Source organism: Eutrigla gurnardus (assembly GCF_963514095.1).
Source record: "Eutrigla gurnardus genome assembly, chromosome: 5".
Lineage (NCBI taxonomy): Eukaryota > Metazoa > Chordata > Actinopteri > Perciformes > Triglidae > Eutrigla > Eutrigla gurnardus.
The window spans coordinates 10923044-10945902 of NC_139919.1; the positions used below are offsets into that span (position 1 = coordinate 10923044).

General features: G+C 42.9%; 1 protein-coding gene across 1 annotated transcript in view; it reads right to left on the minus strand.

Moving 5' to 3' along the window:
* The window catches only part of srp72 (signal recognition particle 72), a 236942-nt gene that overhangs the window by 37236 nt on the left and 176847 nt on the right, over nucleotides 1–22859 (minus strand). The window lies entirely within an intron of this gene.

Sequence of the window (22859 nt, forward strand, 5' to 3'; positions counted from 1 at the left end):
TTTTAAGCAACATTAAAAACCTACAGTATGTGGGTGAGTGTAACTCAAGAGTGCCTTTATATCTCATTTATTCATGACCAGTGAAGAATTAAATTTGACTTGAAGCATTTTAATGAAGGCACAGTTCATTGCTGCATAGGCCTACATACTGCACGTGAAATGAAATGCAGCGATGATATATGCAGGGGGTCTGAATACCCACAGGTGCTAACGAATGCATTCAATTGATAACAGCGGCGCCGCTAATTCCTTTGAAGCATCCGGAGCGAGAGCGTTCTCTATGTTTTGATGCAAAAGCAGAGAGGTCACATGAGTCACAGTGTGTGCTTCGAGGCTGTGAAACATTTTTGATAGTTGTGAAAACCAGACATCAAACATTTTGAGTCATAATGGGTGAATATATTATAGTTTTTTTATTTGATGTTAATACACAATTATTGGAGGTGAATTGGACGACAAAAAAATAATAAATGACGAGAATTTCTGCCTACAATAGTAAGCAGCTGACAGGAAACAAATGACAACACTAGACAAAATGGAGGAGGCTAATGCAGCATATTAGCTGGTTAACACGATCCACAAATACACTCTTATGTAAACCTCTGCATGAACATGGCATGGTTTGTAGAGAGTTATGAGACAGATGTCAAAGGTTTCTTAATAAATAAACTATGTGATCATATTTTTCCATCAAAGGCAGAGAATAAATAATCTGAATAGAACAGGATTTTTTGTGATCGCCAGTTATGTTGAAAACACCCACCTACAGCTTAAAGCCTACTGATGTTATACTCCTTGAAATCTATGTCCTCAACTTTGCCAGCAAGACAGTTTTCTTGACTTAAAGAGAGATCTTCACAGCGGCAGATTGGATTTTTAGCATTCAAACTGTGACCGCTACAGACAAAACACAGCTATCAACGCTCCTCTAATTAAATTAAAGGTACCGATTACTTTGAAATCCAAACACACTCAAACTGTTACGGTTCTGACCTTTCCATCCAATTTCACATCACCCTTCTCTGCTGAATGCCAGCTTCCCTCTTCATAACCTTGTATGTCAACAATGGAGCCAGCAACAGCAGACTTATTGCAGGAGACACTTTGCCTGTGTCCAAAATCCCTCACCACTCCCCATATAGTGAGTTTGCCCTGTTGCAGTGCTGCCCGACATTTGAGGGAGAATTATTATACCCTGGTGGACACACAGCATCCCACAATTCATCTCGAATAGTAGTGTACAATTATATTGTTTGATTGCATTGGTGTAATTAATGGCGCAGAGAAAAGACCCGAGTATTGTCCCAAAAGTGATGAGCTCACTAATGTCTTCGACATAGAACTATGTATGGAGGAGTGAATGAGTGACATGTCAAAGCAGGAAAGGCACAGGTGCAAAAAATAGCATTAATGTTGGATGATGATCATCAGGCATCGTTAACGTTCCACCTGGAATCATTGGCTGATGTCACATGACAAACACAAGGCATGGCGCTTGCCCTAAACACATGATCTGCAACGATCCAAGAGTGTATGAATGTGTGTAAATTCACTGTGTCCTCCCCTGAACAAAACTGCCAAAATTAATCTCCCATTTTATGGGCTATGAATGGCCACAGGTGCAAATGAATGGCTCTCAAATTGACGCCAACAAGGCCGCCTTTCTCTTTGCTGCCTCAGAGTGAGAGCATCTGCCAATTACAATCCATTTCCTTCCCTCGTGCTGGCACTCCAAACTCCACTCCAGCTTCCAGTCTATTTATGAAAAGAGACGCTTCGTTCCTGCATGGAGAGGAAATGCAAAAAAGCTCCCCAGAGGCTGGAGCGCCGCGGGGCGATGAGGCAAAGATAGCACTCGCTGGAGTTAAGCACTGTGGCGTGAACTCTGTTTGCGAGGCTTGTGATAAGGTTTGCACCTTAAAGACAAAACACGAGAGAGCTCCACTGAAGCCCATCAGGGCCGGAGGAAACAATCTGTGGGCTCTGATGCGTTTCCAGGCAACTTCAGCGTGTAAGTTAATTGTTAAAAAGTAAATCCATATATTTGCATACCGTGGTAGCAAATGTAGACATCAGGCAGCTGGCAAGAGCCATGGACAGATTAGGAGAAGACGGAGCTATTTCATAAAGGCTATATCTGAATTTATCTCCTGGAGCTGCCTCCCACTATCCTTGCATCATTCAAGGATAATTTATTGTCATCGTGCAACACAGGCATGCATAACAAAATGCATAGCCCTTTTGCTACTCAAGAAAAACATGACGAATAAAAGAAACAAACAAAAACGCCAGTGCATTCCCTTAGTGCAATTTCTTGCCAAAACAATTCTCCGGGCAGATAACGTGTTCATCAGCTTTGACTACGTTTCAGCATCTTATGTGTGTGTCCTTAGCTGTCCCATAAATATCTATTTATCAGAGATTAATTAAAAATGTTAAAAATGTTTATGCTCACCTGTATAGATATAAATTTGCTCTATGTCTACAATAACTAAAATTCTCTTGATCATGCAAGTTTGAAGCACAACAACCATCTCTTTACTTAAATTAGTGCCAAATTGAAGAGCTCTTTTCAGGCAATGTCTTTGGAAATTAAAAGAAAGTAAGCAGAATTATTAAAATGAAGTGCTAGGCACTGCCTCCATTGAAATACACAGTTATGCCACAGAAGATATTTTGATATTTGGAGTAAACTAAAGATGGGGTGCCTTGGTTTTCAAATGTTTGCTGAATTGAGACACTCAAAGGGTTTAGAAGTGGCAAGAATGTTTACTGCACCACAAATTATGGCAAGGATGTGTAAAAGTTGAGCAAAACATTGTGTTTGTGTTCTAAGACGGCACTTTCAGACTGGATGAAAAATGACAATCTCAACATGAGCTCATTGTGGTCAATTAAACGAGGTGATTAACATGGTTTCTGGTATGAGTCTCACTGTTGGGTTCACATGTGTTGATTGCTCTCACAGTTTGCAGCTGTTCTGCCTATCAAAGTTCCTCGGTTTGAATCAGTCACCCCTTTGTCATTTCTGCACTCAAACAGAGAGGAGGCACTAGATTCTCTCCTCTCCTTGCTCCCCAGTCAGTCTGCCACATTGCACTAAGGGTTTTAAAGTTGGTCCCCAGAGCCTGCTTGTGTTAAAATGCCTCCATGATGTGAGACTACAGCTGTGGAACATCCGGCTGCCTCTGTGTGGACTCTGCATCTGGTTCTCACTCTGATGAAACTGTTACACGGGAACAGTCGGGGCTGTTTTACACTGGGCCGGGTTTTTCTTTTTTTAGACTCCACACCGGGGACCTCATTTACAACAGGCTCTGATCAAATTCCACCTTTTTTTTTTTTTAATGAGCTGCTCCGAACATCCGCCTACCCATCAATCCCCAGCCTCCAGTCACTGCACTACCCACTTCCCAAACTGAATCAGTTACGACTATAGAATCACAGACTTAACTTTAAAAAGCCAAGAAAAAAACATTGTCTGTTAAAAAATGCTATTTTTAATTTGGGTGGAGGAACTCTCAAAAGTTGTCCAGAAGTTTATAAATCAGTTTCTAGAATTGGAATCAAACTTACTTTTAAAGTGTTTTATTATTTAAATGATTAAAATTAACAATTTGTGATTCATACTGAAGATGCTGCATCTTTTTACTGCATGATAAATCGTGAGGCCATCAGTCGGGCCTGGGTGACTACTCCTGGGCCAACTATCAAGGTTGCTGTTGTTTAGTGACCTGAGTGACTGAGTGTTTGACCGAGTCAAATACAGTTTTCCTTCCGTCACCTATCCCAGCAGCCACAAATACATAACCTATGTAATCATCAAGGCTTAGCAGGAAGCCCATCTTGTTGTATGATGTTTACCATTAGTCTCCTGGTCCACTAGCGTCTCTACTGGCTATATGTGGTAGTTCTACTAGTCTGACTCACACAGAACCGCGACACTGAGAATAGCTGTCCACGAGGCCTAGTTAAGTAGCTTAGTTATTGGTGTAGCAACTTGGCTATCACGGATCTGACTGGAACACTGCTGGGGCTTTAGTTAACCCAAAGGCATGACCAAATACGGAAAATGAGCCAGAGCAGTGTTAAAAGCAGCCTTCCATTCCTCCCCTCCTTTATGCTGACCAAGTGTTTGGGACTGCAAAGGGGAGAGAGAAGTAAAACACAAAAACTACACAACCAAACAGATGAGGCAATGAGGCAATTACTGTCCTCCCCATTAGCAGAACAAACACATTAGTCTTGAAATGCAGCACATTGTTTGTGTTTGGGCAGTGGGCAGTGTCTCCAGGAAAGGAACCCTCAACCCTGCTCGTGAAAGTGCCTTGCTACATAGCAAACTCAACAGGACGACACAATCAGCTCTCTGAGGTGTTCTGACTTATTTTATTATTTGGAAGTCCCAACAGGCAGCTTTGACACGTTTTCTCTGCAGCTGGATGATTAAAAAGCAGCTTAATGGCGCCTCGGGTCAATTTGGCGTCGAGTTGAGCACGGCCCCTTGAGAAAGTAGATAAATGCTGTTGCCTGTTTATAGGCTCTTGTTCTTACACGCCACTGAAGAGGTGGGAAGATCTCCCCGCATTCAGTGTGCCTACTCTAAATCACAGCAAGGGCTAGATTTCCTCTTGTTTTCCGCTACACTTCAATTTTGATTGTTTGTCTCGCTCTCTAAATTGCAGTGTGGAGAAAATTGCTTCAAATGCTTTCCAAGGAACCTGTTTGATCAAAAAACTTGACGCAATATGTCACAAGAGCCGGAGGAGCGTGAGTAATAGACCTGAAGCACCTAGAAATGTGTTATTCCACAAGATCCCAGTGATTACCTTTTCTATGCCTCAATTTATTCTTTTATTTGAGATTGTTGCTTTTAATCTGCTGAGCTCACACTGTTTAACTGCAGCACCATCATTCTCCTCACAGCTTCCTCCTGCCGGCTAAGCGACTCAGAAAAAACATTGATAAAAAAGCAGATATTTTCAAACAAATCAGCCATATGTCTCTGATTTAAGATAACCAGAATGTTTACATCTTAATTTTCAACCCATGTCTGGTTGATTTCTGACATGAAGGAAATACAGCAGAAATAACCATCCAAGTGAGACATCCACAGTCCAATGAAAGCAGTAAAGAGAATGGGGGGGGGGAATAAATCCACACTTTACCCTGAGGCAGAAATGCTCAAGTCTTCCTGAGTGGAACAGATCAGCCAGAGGAGCGAGACACCATTTGAATTTAGGACCTTTTTATAGTGTGAACTCATTTCCTGTAAAGTGAGGTCGTATTGGAAGATTGGAAGAGACTGGGGATTTAAGAGTGAGAACTCGGATTTAGAACACAAGGTTTAGAGTCTGGGCTGGGTTTAGATTTAAAATGTAAGCTTTGTCAAAAGCCAGTGAATTTAATCAGTCAGAACTACCCAGTGGAAAGTCAGACACATTACACAGCAGAGTATTCTTAGTTAAAATTGTAGTCCAGATTAGAGGTAAGATCTTAAGCCCGAGCCCGAGCCCGAGCCCGACCCGACCCGACCCGAATTTCGGGTCGGGTCGGGTATAAAATGTCAATCATTACGTTCGGGTCGGGTCGGGCCGGGCTTCTCTCTCGCTGACTTTTTTTTTTTATTTTTTTTTTATTTATTTATTTTTTTATTTTTAATATATGTTTATAGAAATGTATAAACGATGTGTGGAGAATAAGATAGTCTCCCCGTCTCTCTCTCTGCGCTCTCTCTCTCTCCCTCTCCCCGTCTCTCTCTCTGCGCTCTCTCTCTCTCTCTCTCTCTCTCTCTCTCTCTCTCTCTCTCTCTCTCTTAAAGTGCCGCGCTAGATTCTTAAGGACGTACTCTGAGTCCTCACAAATAAAATATGAAATTTCGGGTTTGGTTCGGGCTCGGGCCTGCAAATCAAGTTAATTGCTCGGGTTCGGGCCGGGTCGGGCTTTAATCCCGCGGGCCTGGGTCGGGTCGGGCTGGATTTTTTAGGCCCGATCTTACCTCTAGTCCAGATCCCAAACTTTCAGGGTCTACAGACACACTAGCTGCTCTATGAGGCTGTATTATAGTATCAAACATGGACGTAGTCACTGTGATGTCATCCATAGATATCGCGAACCAATGTAAAGGCAAATAAATAACCATTGTCTGGTTGTCTCCTGACCACCTGAGCAGAAGACTTTAGAAGGTGGAGCCTAATTGGTTTGAACCAGGAAGAGCAGATCGGATAAAGTCAGTAAGGAGCTGATCGATGAAGAAGAGTTAAGCTCACACAGTCAATAGAGGAAGTTAGTTCTTTGCATTGATGTCTTCCACTTCACATGAATAACCTGAGGAGGAAGCAGCTTGAAGGGGATTATAGTATTGAACAAGAGGGACTGTGTTCTTCGGTGGGAAACAAGAAGTCTCTTGCTTCCCAAGAATCTGAAGAATGTGAAGATGTCTGTATTCATCAGGTTGACATGTCTGGTTGTAGACATCCTCCAGTCCTTGTGCACTGATTGGAGGGAGATTTTGCCATTTTTACAAATACAATACATGTCAAATAATGCTACAGGGTTGAGATACTGCTGTTTGCTGATATTATCTATTAAAGCTGGTATCAGCAATTTTGAAGAAACCAGCAGCAGTCAGCTAGATGTCAATCTAGATTGATAGATCAGCAGCGTGGCATCGAGACTCACAAACTACTCCTTTTGGTAAAAGAAAGTGTTTTTAAAATCCATATGAATTCAAACGTGGGTGACTGCATCCCTTCAAAACTCTTTCACACACAAACTGTAACTTAAATGTTAATGTGATGTTTGACAGGTCTTTTGTACTGACTGTGATTGTTTGTATTGTATTGTATGTAAATTTCTGTTTTCAGGAGGATCAACAGTATCATATTCATGAACATCAGACTTTACATTCTGACACCCTTATTTTGATTTTACATCTGTTATAGTGATGGTCTGACAATGCCTCTATTTAGTGTTCCTAAAGAATATATGGATGGTTTTAACACTACACACTAGTGTTGTGTAAATCCACGCTGACCTGAGTTGATTAGTGTTGAATTAAGCTAAGACACTATTGAGAGAGTTGCTGCAACTCTGTAGTGTTAAGTATTTCAACAGTGTGATTTTAACTCGTAACTCTAGACCAATATAGACACTTTGAAAGTGTTAATTCAACTCTATTGGTTTTGAATTAACACTTCCTCATAGCTGAATTTTGGTATTTTGTTTCAAGACATGGAATTTAAATAAATGTGTTTTTGTAAGATTTATTTGTAGGATTAGAGATTTTCACATAAAAAGTACACAAAAAATACAGTTTAACATAATCACAATTGCGTCACATAAAAGTTTCTTCAGTTGTTGGATTATCAAAGTTTTTCATGCTTCGTGAGGATGAAAACAGAAACTGAGCCCTGGTATCTTCAAATGTGCAGGACAAATTCAAAGGAAGGGGGGCAACCAAGACCACTGGCAACACGCTTAAGAAAAAGTTTTCTTGTACAAATCTGAGCTGAGAAAACATGGCTGTACCAGATAAAACAACAGCAAGACTTTGAAACCGGGATCAATTTAATCTCACTCGCTTCTATTCATGTAGGATTTGGGGCGAAGAGAGCCTACAAGCTACAGAGAGCTTTGAAGGAATCTAGTTAGGGGAAGTTTGTTATATGTTTTCTAGTCAAACGAGGCAGGTAGCAGCGTTAATGAGCCCATTCACTCAAAAAAATTATTTTCACCCTCAGAGGACAGCAGATAAACCTGTAGTGTTGAATTAACAGGAGTGCAGCGGGAGTAAACGTAAACCAGCAAGAAAGGAAAAGCATGCAAGTCACTAGCTGTTTAGTAGGCTGCCTGTGGTCATGTACAGAACCTCAAACACCACGACAGACTCAGAGGTTAGAGTTTGGTGCTCTGTTGGTCAGGACGACATTATCAGCTGTAACCGGCGATGACAGCGGTGCATAGCATAGCGACGAAGCTGGCCGGGTATGTCAACAAAGCAAGGAGAGGCTCTGATAACAACACACACAGAGGGAGAGTGAATTCATGTTGTGCTCAGATAGACATTACTTGACTATTATCTTCGAGCAAATGTTGACAGCCATCACCATGGGAACAGCTAATACTGGGGCTTTGAGAGATGCTCCTGAGTGTCGTTACTCCCAGTTCATGACTGTGGATACAATCTGAAGTCTTAAATCCGGCTGTCGTGGCTCACAGTCTGCAAATTTTGTCTCTGAAGTTCTTAAATCACTAACACACTGCTGTTTCTTTTCTGGGGAGGTTGATGAAATATGAATAGTTGATTTTTCTGAGGCATAAGCCAAATGTCTCTTTATGGAATATTCTCCTGCTGTTTCTTTTAAATGTCTTGTTTGATATTCACATTTATTGTAAAAACTGAAGTAATCTGCATGCTTTTCTCAAGAATCAGTACATTTATAAAACATAGAAGACAAGCCCAGTTGCAAAAAAATAGCCATTTCTGCAAAACTGTTGAAATAATTATACTAAATAATAATAATAATAATAATAATAATAATAATAATCATAATCATAATCATAATAAGGCCTTTTATTTAAAGACACCTTTCAAAGCACTCAAGTACACCTTGGAAGACTTTTGTAAAAACAACAGTACGTCAAACAGTAAATACTTCAAACAGTAAAAAATAAAGAAATGTGGCTACTTCAGCAATTGTCAATGCATTGAATAAGGCAATAGTCAGTGTGTGACAGAGTATGCCACTAGGAATAAGTGCGTTTTCAGGCGGGATTTAAAAGTGGAGACAGAATCGGAAGTGCAAATGTTTGGCAAGAGTTCCACACTTGATCGGCTGAAAGCTCTTGACCCCATGGTGGATAAGTTGGCAGATGGAGCTGAGACATCCATATGTTGAATGTTGAAGTTTTTGCATTCAGTCAGAGCAAGTGACATATAGCAGGTGTCATTGAAAGTGACTTGGTATAATAATAAATATAAAGAGCGAGAAAAAGATGTGTCAGACAAACAAGACTTTCACACAGGAGACTGAAGTTCATGTCCCATGTGAAACCAAACATAAATGTTGACTTTATGCTTCATATTATTTATGTTACACAACAATAATGTCAGCTAAGGCTGGTTAGTTAGTTATGTTCTTACATTATTATTGGAATAGAAACCACAATCTTTTTAACACTCGTGTGTTTCTGCAAGTGTGATATGAGGAAACACATGTAGTCTTCACATTATAGCAGAAGAACGGCTTTCACTATTAGAATGATGAATAGGATGGAGTCCTTTTCCACATTAGTGGGTTTACAAGTAGTCTGGCATTCTTTCTGGGGCTCTGATTAAAGTTACACACTGCAGATTTACACAGATATAAATACTGTGTGTGTGTGTGTGTGTGTGTGTGTGTGTGTGTGTGTGTGTGTGTGTGTGTGTGTGTGTGTGTGTGTGTGCATCTTTACAGCTGCAATACTGTTGAGCCCTAGTGAGCTGTTACATTTCAGAAATGCCAATTAGAAAGTACATAACAGCGGCGTTATGACTTGGAACAGAAAGGGCCAAACTATAACAGCACACTGTAAAGAGATGTGGTCTTATATAACCGACCTCCCCTGGTGTTCAATCGTAGGTTCTCACCCTGTAAGCACAGAAGCGCTCAGACCTAACTGAGATAGTTATGTTTGCCAACTCTGCAGTTAGTCCTCCTCTTCAAAGACGGCCAACTGTGAAATGAAATCCGAACTGTGAAATATGAATGTGTGTCCAAGAAGGCCTTTAAGCATCCAAACAGTTTATGTAGAAGAAAACAACTGCTTTACATTAGTAACCCTTCCGTACACGTACGTAAATGCTACTTATGAAGTATTAGCAAGCCAATCATTCGACACAATGGAGATAATTAGAATTTCATTAACTCATAATATATAATGTTTTGTTTGTGGCACCCAAAAGTGTCTTCCTTCCTGAGCTGAGAGATGTTTTTTGCGTTGACACCTCTGTCTTGGTTGATGAATTATTGACTTTTCCTTTCTCCACCAGTCTCTCTGCCCCGCATCACACAGAGCAGTAATAACCTGAAGCAACAATATTGCCAAATCTATAAAGGGCAAGAATTGAAAGTAAATGAAAAGAAATAAATAAGAAAAAAATGAAATAATAAAAGAAATGAAGGTAAAACTTCTGTACGGTTCTTCATCTCTGATGTTCAATATTCTCAAACTCCAAAGGTTCCATTTTGTGGCTGAGTAAAATGTCAGCCAACGGCTGTCATATTATATCCACTGTAATGTTCAAGCTCATTGTGATTTAATAGTAGTTTGAGATCCTGTGTTTCGTGGAGCTGAAGGTTCAATGCTAGACTGATTCACAGCAGCCAGACTTGGTGTAGATGGAAGGACGGACGGGAGGCTGCTGTCAGAACCGGCAGCCATGAGGATGTCATGCAGCACAGAGCTGCTCTCGCTGTCAGTCCGCATGGCTGTCGAGACACATCAAGAGAATTGGGCACTCTGGGGGGAAAAAAAGCCTTGACACTTCCTGATCCCTCCACTTAACTCCTGCTAGCATCGAACCACATCCGCTGGTCCACCCAGTACGATGAAAACTTGTTCATCCGTGGTGCTCAGACGTCCCCTGATGTGCTGTGGCCCCTCAGCTGTCAGCATGTTCACATGATGCGGACGGGGACGTTTAAGGACAGTGATCCCAATTAGGATCAACTCAAAATATGGATTTGCACAGCACTGACTGCATGTTGTTATAGATGTAAAGCTGTGCAAGGCAACTCCAGCACTCGTGGCTCCAAGCAGGGGGCTGTGTACGACAAGAAGAAGGCTTTTATTTTGAGTTAAAGTATTGTTTTTTGCAGCAAAATGTATTTATGTATAAATATTTGCCCCTTCTCAGTTAAATTAACGGTGAGTTAATGTGTCATTATACGGTTGTAGGTCCCTGTAGGCCTACTGCTGGCGCAATTAACTACTTTCTTTAATTATTATTATTGTGTATTTTATTAATTAATTTATTTCAGTAAAAAAATTGTTTTCAGCAAATGTCAGGAGTAAATAGTCCCAGTTGCATAGCATTGTGAAGGAACATGTCTCCCAGTGTGGCTCCTTCATGTGTTCTAAACAGTTATTGGACAACAATGGAACACACAGAAGGGTTGCCAGGTTGCTGTTGGCAACCATCTTGAGATATTGGCCAAGTCTTGGCCTTTAGTTGCCATCAGTGGCAACTACTTTTAAACATACAAAATAGGTACAGCAAACAGCAAAAAATGCACTCCCAAATATAGAAAAAAAACATTTGTTGAGTAAGTATAATATTATTAATTATAATATTCATTTTGCAGGTGTTATCTTCCTTTTCCTCTATGATGCTGTACTGATAGCCTAGCACCTTTGTGATGTGTGTATTATTCATATCTCAATTTTGTATAGTCACATTTTCATTATTAAGCTGACATATTACTGCTTGCTTGATTACTCAAATATATGGTGTTTAAAATGGAAACCATATTTTCAGTTTGGGAAACCAGAAGCTGGCAACCACTCTTGGGGGCTGCAGAGGAAGAATATATCCCACGTTGATTACACACGATACGTTGAGAGTAACAAAAATATAGAATGTGGTCAGAGATTACATACAGTAGAGTGCAGAGAAAGGCATTTCCACATTTGCTTTGTATCTGAAGGACTGAGGCTTCTAGTGTTGCAACTCCAGAAAGAAATGTTGGCATTGTACGTTTTTGCGAACCAAACCACATACATTGGATCAGCCTTGAAACGCACAATGCCGCGTTACCCTGACGACAAACTGAATTATGTCCTGTCCAGTCTTTAATCTCTTTTCTGTAAGCTAAGGGAAATTAACCAAACCTCATACTCAGGATTTGAAGGTGGAGACACAGAATCGAACATTGTACCATACATCTTGGAAACCTTTTCAGTTTTCTGTCATCTTTATGTTAACACTATGAGCAAACGACCAGGCAGGGTCAGAAGTAAATGTGGTAATGCCATAATGATCGGAGACCACAGTGTTACATCATCAAAACAGCCTTTTCACCCTGATTAACTGCCCTGAGTCTGACTCGGTGGCCCTGCTGGCCTCCTAACACCATGTGGTAAAACACCAGTGATGGTAAATAAAAGAGAGACCACAGACTCCACACCATGGACTTGGTTAATGAGCCAATAATATGGTTTCCTCTTCTCATTTCACACATCTGAGTTCTCCGCCCACAGATAGTGACTGAAATAGCTGCCATCTAATGGTCCTGAGAAAACAAACATGTTGCAGCCTTTTGTCTTCTGAGAGTCATTTCTCCTCAAGCTGCAAGCAGCGAATAAAACCTTCCCTCCTGCACCACAGGAGGGGCCATTGATACAAAGTGAACTCATGTATTTATCATTTTAAATGAATAATCAAATATTGCATAACGCTGTGTCCTTCCCCTGTGCATCCAAAGCCGCTTCGATTTCCCCGCATCGCCATTAGTTGGAGAAAACTATCAGCTTTGAATATCAAAACAGCTGCCACTACCGTCACGCCTCAAAACCAGTTATGTGTGAAATTGTGTTTGAAAATAATCCATCATTTTAATCTGCTCGGAGTAACGATTGGCAGGATTCACCACACCTTGAAATGCTTTCAATGACAAAGAGAAACCAACTACAGTGAGTTTCAAACATCGTGGGGGGGAAACATGATGATCTCATATAACAAATAACAGGAATTAATTGCAGCTGCTGTTTGTTTGCAATGTCTCAGAAAGTTAATGAAATATGATGTTAGTGAACGCAAGTAGTCAAAAATATTATGTTTGTTGTTCCAACCAAATAATCGATCATTTCTTACACAAACCTTAAAATATTTGAAAATTGCTGTTTTCCCAGGTACCATTTTAATCATAAATATATAGCTATTACATCGCTGTCATATGTACTAGGGCGCAGTTAGTCAGCTTCAGTTAGGCAGTTAGGAGTAGGGCTGCTCGATTATGGCAAAAATCATAATCACGATTATTTTGATTGATATTGTAATCACGATTATTAAAGACGATTATTCATTGCTTTGAGAAAAAGCATTTATTGAACTTTGAACTCTGGTATTTCTTTTAACACTGAACTTTGAACTGAAAAACAAGAAAAATGCAAATAAATAAGAGAAAAATATATTATATAAAATGGAAAGGAAAGGAAAGGAATGGTCCTTTCCACTCCCTGCCCTAAATATGTGTGTATATATAGTGTACTTCTTCTGTGCCATTTATGTATTTAACTTTCTCTATCACTTCAATAACTCTTTGACCGTCATTTGCTCTGCTCTGAACTCCTCTGTGTCTCCCGTTTGGGCAAACAACGACTCACGGCCAAACGTAAATCAGGCTTTCCGATTGGCTGTAAAAGCCGCTATGGGAGCCAATACGAGCGTCCGATGCATAAACGTGACTCTATACGTCACGAGCAAGAGGGCGGATGAAAATACTGATCGATATACATAACAAAACGGAGAAATGCGCCTCGGAGACGAGGAGACATCTAGTCACATCTTTACGCATTTGTTTTGTCAGAAATAAATCGCTCACATGGACAAGCAGGGTTCCGTTGTTTAGGCCCGTTTCTCTAGTTTAAGAGGAAAAAAACACTTTTTTTTTTAATGTCCGTAGAACACACCATAAACATTTTAGTCCCGTCCCGTCTTGTTTACGAAAACGAAGCAGACATCTCGTCATAGTTTTTATCATCAAGGATCTATTTTTAGCTCGTCATCGTCTCGTCTTAGTCATAGAAAAATGCTTTTGACGAACATATTTCGTCATAGTTTTTGTTAACGAAATTAACACTGGTGTGTGGACTTCAAATGATTAAATAAATTGGTCGTGTTCCCTTGAGGGGCAGACACGGTCGCGTGACATATCTTGCACAATATCTTTGTTTGTTCCGGGTCAGACGCCTCGAAACCGAAGTGTTTCCACACCACAGAAGTTGCTTTCCCTCTCTTCGCGACCAAAGGCTGCCTTTCTGCCATTTTCTACCGTCTTCTTCCCAAACACCTACTGGCAATACGCACCGGCATGGCTGAAAGCGAAACTTTTCAGGCAGGGGCGGGGCGGAGCGGAGTGCACAGGTGGGGATGGAAGGGTTCGCTACATTTACCATACAAGACACGGCGTGCGGCAGAATGATCGTTTTTTTACGATTATCTTGTTTTCATGATCGAGGGAAGCCAAAATCGTAATCGTAATCGAAATTCAATTAATCGCCCAGCCCTAGTTAGGAGGGTGCGCTCCTTGTTCATTCTGTCTCTCTGTGGCTGTTGTGTTCTCTGTTGAATGAGGTGCATGGAGTTTGGACTGGTTGTTGTTGTTGTGGTTTAGGTTGGCAGTTAACATGGAGACTTCGCACAGTAATCCACTGATTTCTGAGTTCCTCCAGCGACCATCTCGTAGCACTTTAGCTCAGTTTGACAAATCGGATCTGGTTGACTTGGCCGTACATTTGGGTTTGGTCTGACGCAAAAGGGGTGCCAAAAAAGGCTAAGCTACGGGTCATTGTTGAGGGGCTCGCTGTGTCTGCTGCTCTGTTGGAGGTGGCTCAGGCGCCAGGTGTTGGGGAGGGGGGTTGGACATTTGAGCAGTGCCTGCAGCTGGAGAGAGAATAGGCGAAGCTGGAGAGGGAGAGGTTCCAGTTTGAGTTGGAGCAGGAGAAGCTGAGGGCTGTTGTGGAAAAATGAATCTGCCCAATAAAGATCAACAACCAGGATCAGCTTTTTCTCCGAGGTTTATTCCACTAAGTATTCTCATCTGCAGAGGAAAGTTCACCCCTGCCTTCTGATGCAAAGGTTCAGAATCAGCAGGAACGACCACGAGTCCAACAACAATCTCCCTTTTAAGGAGGAGGAACCAAAGGACGGATCATGTCCTATCTTACAAAGACAAGATGTACAGGCAAGGTCAAGATTTACAGAACACAGGCGTCCTGAAATTATCTTATGTCAATGTGGCACTCATGTTCATATCATCTACAAACAGGCATTCATTTTCGTCATAGCATAACAGTCAGATGGGGAGATGCGGATCGAGTCAGCCTGACAAATATTCTGATTATAAAGTACAAACATCCAAAATTCCCATTACAGGGCTGAAGCAGCATTGGAAAAGGAAAGGGTTAAAGTGGAACGGCTGAGGTTGAAGTTGAGGGATGGGAGTGATAGGCTTACAGGACCGCATCAGGGCTTTGATGTTGCTGAAGGGTTGCGGTTGTTGCCAAAATTTGATGAGAAGGACCCCGACACATTTTTTGCATTGTCCGAGCGTGTGGCAGGCGTTAGGGGGTGGTCAGATGCCCACCAGACTTTGATGCTGCAGTGTGTCTTCACGGGAAAGGCCCAGAGAGCTTTCTCTGCCCTGAGCTCTGTTGACAGCGCCAGTTATGCTAAGGTTAAAACGGCAGTCCTTAAAGCATATGAACTCGTGCCGGAAGCTTATAGGCAGAGGTTTCGCAACTGGAAGAGAAGAGACCAGCAGACCCATGTTGAGTTTGTTAAGGATATTTCAACTCATTTCAGTCGGTGGTGCTCGGCGTCCAGTGTAGAGTCCTTTGATGATTTATGTGACTTGGTTGTGTTAGAACAGTTCAAGATGTCGTTGCCTGCCCAGCTGGCCACTTATGTAACTGAAAAGAAAGTTAAAACAGCAGCCGCAGCGGCAGTGTTGGCTGATTAATATGTTTTAACACATGGCAGTGGCTCAAATGGTGGCCAGGGCTATAGAGAGGGACAACGGAGGGAGAGTTTTAGGCCTAGGCCTGACAGGCCTGTGGTGGTTCATGAGGTTTCTCAGGCTGCTGTCAGACATGTTCCAGGAACAGATGGGAAGTTCGATCCCAGCAGGACGTGTCATGTCTGTAGGAACAGGGGACACTGGAAAGGGGAGTGTCCACTTAGTAAAACAGGTCAGAAATCAGCAGTTGCCAGTGTGTATGTGAAAATAGCTGGCCTGGTGACCTCTGTGCGTCATGCTGAGGAGTCTGTTCGTCCACCAGGGACTGTGTTGTCTAAACATGTCCGATGGTCTTGTGTCTTTAGGTGGACAGGGGAAGGTACCTGTTAAGATTCTGCGGGACTCCGGAGCTAGTCAGAGTCTCATTTTGAGTAGTGTTCTGCCATTTTCAGCCCGTACAGCTACTGGTGGGAACGCCCCTGTACTGGGTGTTGGAATGGTTACACTCTTGGTGCCTGTGCATCGGTTCCACCTTGACTCTGAGTTGGTGTGTGGTGAAGTCGACATGGCCGTCCGTCCCCAGCTGCCAATTCAGGGGGTTGATGTCATCTTGGGCAATGATTTGGCAGGGTCAAAGGTCTGGAAGGATGGTCCACCCTGTGTGTATGTGAGTTCAGTCTTGCAGGTGCCTAAAGAGCCTGAAGGAGGTGCTGAAGGGGGCCCTACAGTGTTGTCCTCTTGTGTTGTGACCCGGGCTAGGAGTAAGGCTCTAGCAGAACAGCTGGAGCTTTCTGAACAGGCCCAGTCTTCTCAGGCAGGTCTTTCTGAGAGACAGGAGTTGTGCAAGTTTTTTTCCATGCCTTTGCCTGTGTTTTCTAGGGAGGAGTGTGTCAAGGAACAGGCTGTGGATCCTACGCTGGGTCCTGCGTTTGCGATGGTTGGTCCAGAGAGTGAAGTCAAGGGGGCCTCTGGTGGTTATTTTCTCAGTGATGGCTTACTGTTGAGGAAGTGGGCTCGCGAAACTTAATGAGCCACCTGAATATGTTTTGGATTATGTGAATGATTTTCGTCATCGATTGCACATTGCTTGTGCTACTGCTCATAAGAATCTTGGTGGAGCTCAAAAGAAAATGAAAGAAGATTTTGACCAAAAGGCTGAGGGCCGGCTGTTTGAGCCAGGGGACCAGGTTCTGGCTTTGTTACCTGTGGTTGGTTCACCGTTTCAGGCCAGATTTAGTGGGCCCTACACCGTGAAGAGCAGGATGTCTGACAGGGACTATTTGATTGTCACACCTGACAGGAGGAAGAAAGTGCAATGGTGTCACGTGAACTTGTTGAAATCTTTTTTTGACCTCCTCTGCTGTTAAGGGCGGTGACACGCTTCCTGTGGGTGATGGCGTTAAGTCTGTGGCTGCAGTTGGTGCTGGGCCTTCAGATGATTTTGACGTTCCCTCTGAGCCCATTCTGACTGGGAAACTTAAGAACTCTGAGTATTTGAACTGTCTTCCCAGTCAAGTTAGTTATCTGTCAGATACCCAGCAGGACGATCTGGTGAAATTTCTTCTGTCTCATGTGTCTCTTTTTTCAGATGTACCATCACGCACGAACATGATCGAGCACGATATAGAGGTGGGAGATGCTCCGCCTGTGAGGCAGCGTGCTTACAGGCTCCCGGTGGAAAAGCGTGGGCGTATGGAGAAGGAGGTTGAGTATTTGCTGCAAAACGGGTTAGCAGAGCCATCATGCTCAGGCTGGTCCTCTCCATGTCTGTTGGTAGATAAGGCGGATGGGTCAGACAGGTTTTGCACAGATTTCAGACGGGTCAATGCAGTCACCAAACCTGACTGTTATCCCCTCCCTCGCATTGAGGACTGCATTGATCAAGTGGGTGGGGCAGAATTTGTGACTAAACTGGACCTTTTGAAAGGTTATTGGCAGGTGCCATTGTCAGCCAGGGCCAAGGAAATTTCATCATTTATTACCCCGTGGGGCTTGTTTTCTTATTCTGTGATGCCATTTGGTCTTCGAAATGCCCCTGCGACCTTTCAGCGTCTCATGAACAGGGTGTTAGCGGGGTTGGCAGGGTGTTCAGCTTATTTGGATGACGTTGTTATTTTCAGTGAGACATGGGAATCCCATGTTCAGCGTTTGGGTGCAGTGCTTGACCGGTTAGCCCAGGCTAATTTGACGGTTAATTTAGCAAAATGCGAGTTCGCTAAGGCGACAGTAACCTATCTGGGTAAGGTGGTTGGTCAGGGTGAGGTTCGGCCAGTGCAGGCTAAGGTGGAGGCCATCCTCAATTATCCAGTGCCAGCGTCCAAGAAGGACCTGATGCGGTTCCTTGGGTTGGTGGGGTTTTACCGCAGTTTTTGTCCCAACTTTTCTACTGTGGTGGCTCCGTTGACCAGCCTACTTAAGAAAAACACACCTTTCGACTGGTCCTCCAACTGTCATGCTGCATTTGAGGGTGTAAAAAGTTTGATATGCTCTGCTCCTGTCCTGTCTGCTCCAGTCTTCCACAAACCGTTCAAAATCCAGGTGGATGCGAGCAACGTTGGTGCTGGGGCCGTGCTCCTGCAAGAAGGGGAGGGGGGAGTTGACCATCCTGTGTGCTATTTTTCACGTAAGTTTAATCGTCATCAGCTGAATTATTCAGTCATTGAAAAGGAGACTCTAGCCTTGATTTGGTCCTTGAAATTTTTTGAAGTGTATGTTGGGCCGTCTTTGCCTGTAACTGTTTACACGGACCATAATCCCTTGACGTTTTTGAACAGCATGTATAATGCCAATAGTAGGCTCATGAGGTGGCTGCTGTTTTTGCAGCCTTATACATTGAATGTATGTCACATCAAGGGTAAAGATAATGTTCTGGCTGACGCGCTTTCCCGTGCGCCCTGTTGATTCTACACAAGACCTTATTAGTGGGGTCTTGTGTTTTATGGGGGGGGGTGTTATGGCCCTCGGCCATGTTGTGTTGCTGCTGTGTCTCTCCGTCTCATCTCCCCTCCATAGGTTCTCTGCCTGTGTCCCTCCTACCTCGTCAGAGGGATCAACTCCACCTGTGGCTGTGTCTATAAAGAGGAGGTCTTTCCAAGATGGTGGTCTCTTCCTCCCTCTTGGATGGCTGGTGCCACCCAGGCACCTCAGCGTTGTTTTGTTTGATTGTGTTCTGTTAGCTTTTTGTTACCTTATGATTGCACACACACATCCAGCACCTCTCACCACACTACAGATTACTGACCTACACTTAAAACTTGTGTTCCTTTAATAAATTTATGGTTAATTGACCTGGTCGTTGTGTGGTCCTCCCTCCTTGGTTATGCTCTTGAGCGAGCTGGGCATAACAGTATGTTATTTCTATCCTTGTGCTGCTGCAACACCTGACTTCCCCCATAAGGATCAATAAAAGCTTCTTCTCAGGTCAACATTTCAATTTGTCCAATATTTTGGTTTATGAACTGCAAAAGCAAATTATTTAGTTTTGCTTTTCGCACATGCCCAGTACAACTCCAGATTCAATAAACCTTCCATTCCAGATGGAAGGAAACCAGGACGTGAAACAATGCTGGCTGTACCTGCAGCTACAGTGTGAGCAGATGGGATCTTGCAACAGCTGCCATCTTTGCTGTAAGGAAGGTTCTGGTGCCAAATGGTCCTTTGATTTGCTGCACACAGCACTTTTTTTGCATCATCCTGCCAAGAGACAAAACTCCAAATAACATTCAAGGAAGAACTCTGATGTATGTGTTACGCCCGGCTCTGAGGCCGCAACAACACACAGGCAAACACAAAGAGAACCCCACCAACCTGACGTCACACGCCGCACCAGATCAATCAACCATAACGAGCGCCACGTGCCGCCAATTACCCAAACAGCAGTGCCCAACTGCTGCGCTCACCCAGAACATCAACGACGAAATACGTACCCACAAGGCAACAAATCCACTAAACGCCCAGCCCGTTCAAACAGGGCTGGGGCCGTAACATATGTGTATTGGCAAAAAGGATGAAACTCGCTGGGTCTTTCAGTGTAAAATCAGCTGATGGATTTCGCTGCTCTCCTCTCAAAGCTGCTCGGCAGGAGGCTCAACTGTGTCTACTTCATTATATGTTGTAGGAAAGGAATACAAGGATGCAGAAGAACTAACCCACCACCTCACATATTATCACCTTTTAATAGCCAGCTTATTTACACACCCACCAGATACAGAGCAACATTAACAGCAGTTAGTGTTGCGTTTCTGGAGACCTGATGAATATATGCCCAGCGCTTTTAGCCCTGCTTTGGTTTTCAACTCCTGAGAAAATGGTCAGGCTCCTAAGCTGCTAGATGCTCCACTATGTAATGTAATTTTATTGCCTTTTTTACATCATGGCCAGGGGACTACAGATGAAAACTATCCTTCTGGCTAATTCTGGCTTTTTTAACCATGTGTAACCATGTGTTTTATGAAATTGCACTGTCCCCTTTTAAATAAACTAATTCTAATTCTAATGTCCAGCAGCTAGTCGCTGCTGCCAGTCGCTGTGTCAGTCTGCTGTTTGCTGCTGAGCAGGTGGTGAGTTTATCAGAGCTTGCTGCTACTGGAAATGGGGCTGATACGTACAGTACATGTGCTGTAAAAACCACATCGATGAGCTAAAAGAGGCTAAATGGCTCCTAAAGTCCTCTTTGTGGTTTTGTCACGACAAGTAGGCCTTTCCCTTAACACGGAACTTATATACATTTTACATTATATATATTTTGTGTTGATTTTGGCGGTCTCTGTGGACAAAAGCGGTAGTGTTTCCAGGCACCAGAATCCCTTAAAGCAACACTTAAGAACTTTTCCTTTTCGGTCCCCCTACAGGTTGGAAGGGAATTGTCCATTACTGCCGTCGTAAATAATTTAGCCTACCGCAGCCTACCATCGCACGCACGTTATTTGTTTGTATGCAGAACCGGCTCTGGAAACAATGAACGATTTGAACGATGTCCAGTGACAAGGTAGAGTAGCTAACGCCTTAGCTAAGATTAGCTAACATGAGCCATAGCGATAGTTACATATATATTAGCACAATGGCTAAAGCCTTAGCTAACATGAGCCAATAAAATAATCGACAATGTATTGTACACAGATGCACACTGTTGGAAAAAAAATTATTACCAGAATTATTTACAAGTCCAGCAGCAACAAAGCCGAGTCACCATCCGTCTTGCATTTTGTAGCCTCCTTCAGCTCTCGCCAATGAGTGTGAGCCAGTCCGATATTCACTCTCGTTCGAGCTCTTTCTTTGTCATGCTCCCGTTTTCTTTTCTTCGCCTCATCGGACATTATACTCCTCCTTTTCTTTGCAGGCTCTGCCATGACGCCAATTTAAAAACTACCTAGCTGCAAGGTATTTTCCAAGCACTTGCCGGGTGTTCTCCCACTGATCTCCACGCAGATCCTCCACCTACCCGCTTCTGTAACGCTCTGCCGTAAAGCAGGTCAAATTCGTAGTCTCATTAAAACTACAAAACCACTATCCGACGAGGCAAAGTTACATAGTGCAGTTACAGCCGATAGAGGGCCACAGAGCGAATGTAGAAGTGCTGATCACCTGGTTTTGAGGTGGTGAACCACTGAAACTATTTTGGAAACATTATTTAAAGGCACTAAATGCTTTAAGAAAACCTACTTTTACTGCAGCAGGGCCAGATGGTCCGCACAGCTCAGTCTTGGTTCTGGTCCTCCTGTGTCTGCCTTCCCTCCAGTGGGCCCGGCAACAAGGTCCGGGACTGGACCAGCATGGTGTTGGCTCCCAGCTGGGACCAGCAGAGCAGCGAGGTTGAGCTCTGCTCCTGGCTGGAGGAGGAGCTGCTGCTGCAGAGCTCTCCACCTCCCATCGGAGCTCCAACTGCAGGTTGAAGGCAGCAGCAACACCAGATCAGGGTCTGCTCGTGACGGGCGGAGGCCCTGAGCTGAAGGATTATCTGGCGAATCTGCATAAATCATCATAACGATGTAGAAATAGCAAACATTCTCTGTGATGATCTCATTTTCTTTTGCAGATCAATGTGAGACCATTTCATAACCAGTCAAAATGTCCTTGTAGAAACTTTAAAGATGAGCTGAAATGAAAAATATATTTTAAACCCTTTTAAATCACATCCTCAGTCATATTAACCTATTTAACAATATCTGCTGAATATATAACTAAATCAATTCATTTTATTTTCAGTTTTTTTAAACACAAAATCCAATATTTTGACGTGCATGCATGCTTACATCAGATAGTACCAATCAATCTCAACCAATATCATGTCAGCCATCCATAAATCTGCAACTTTTAACAGCACAGTTGGAGAAGTGTTGTTACTAAATCTTTTAACAACCAAATCTAATTCCTCCCATTATTATGTCCTGCCTGTCTACAATGTTTCACTCAGAAATATGTCACCATACAGAAGATAGATACTCTAATACTAATATTTTTGGATTACGGTTCTTATGGCAACATGAAGACTTTAACACTGGATGGGTTGTAAAAATACTGTTAAATTTTTAGTAATTTATTAGATAAAATCAATATCTTAATTCATAAATAGGTCCTCATAAGTGTATAATTACCTCTGCCAATAATCTGATTCATCCTCGGTCCGCCATTTTGAAGACGATAATCGTCGAGGAGAGACAAAACGCCTAAACGTGATTCTGTTCAGAGCTAGTGTGAATGAAAGATGACCACATCAGCGAGAGGTGCTACCGGACATGCAGGACCGGTTCTCCCCCGGGGCGGACAGCGACTTTTACCGACCTTTTCTTCTGCCCATGGCGCACGGATCCCGGATATGGGCACGCCCACATCCTGCTGTTCCTTCTGGAACTCAGGAAGAGCGACTTTTATGAACTTTTTCATTAATCCTGGGGATCCTGGATATTCGTTTTGGAGATTTGTTTGTGTTTGTGGTGTGAGTTGTTAGCTGATGCTATAGGCTACAACATAGTAATGGCAGGCTACCAAAAATAAACCAAAAATAACATGGCAACATAAATCCCTATCTTGCTGGAGGAGTAATTACTTATACGTGCTCACATATGTTTGATGAAATATCAACCCCATCACCTGAAAGAATACTGGTGAAGTGGTATTGGACGACTTGTTGTCATAGCT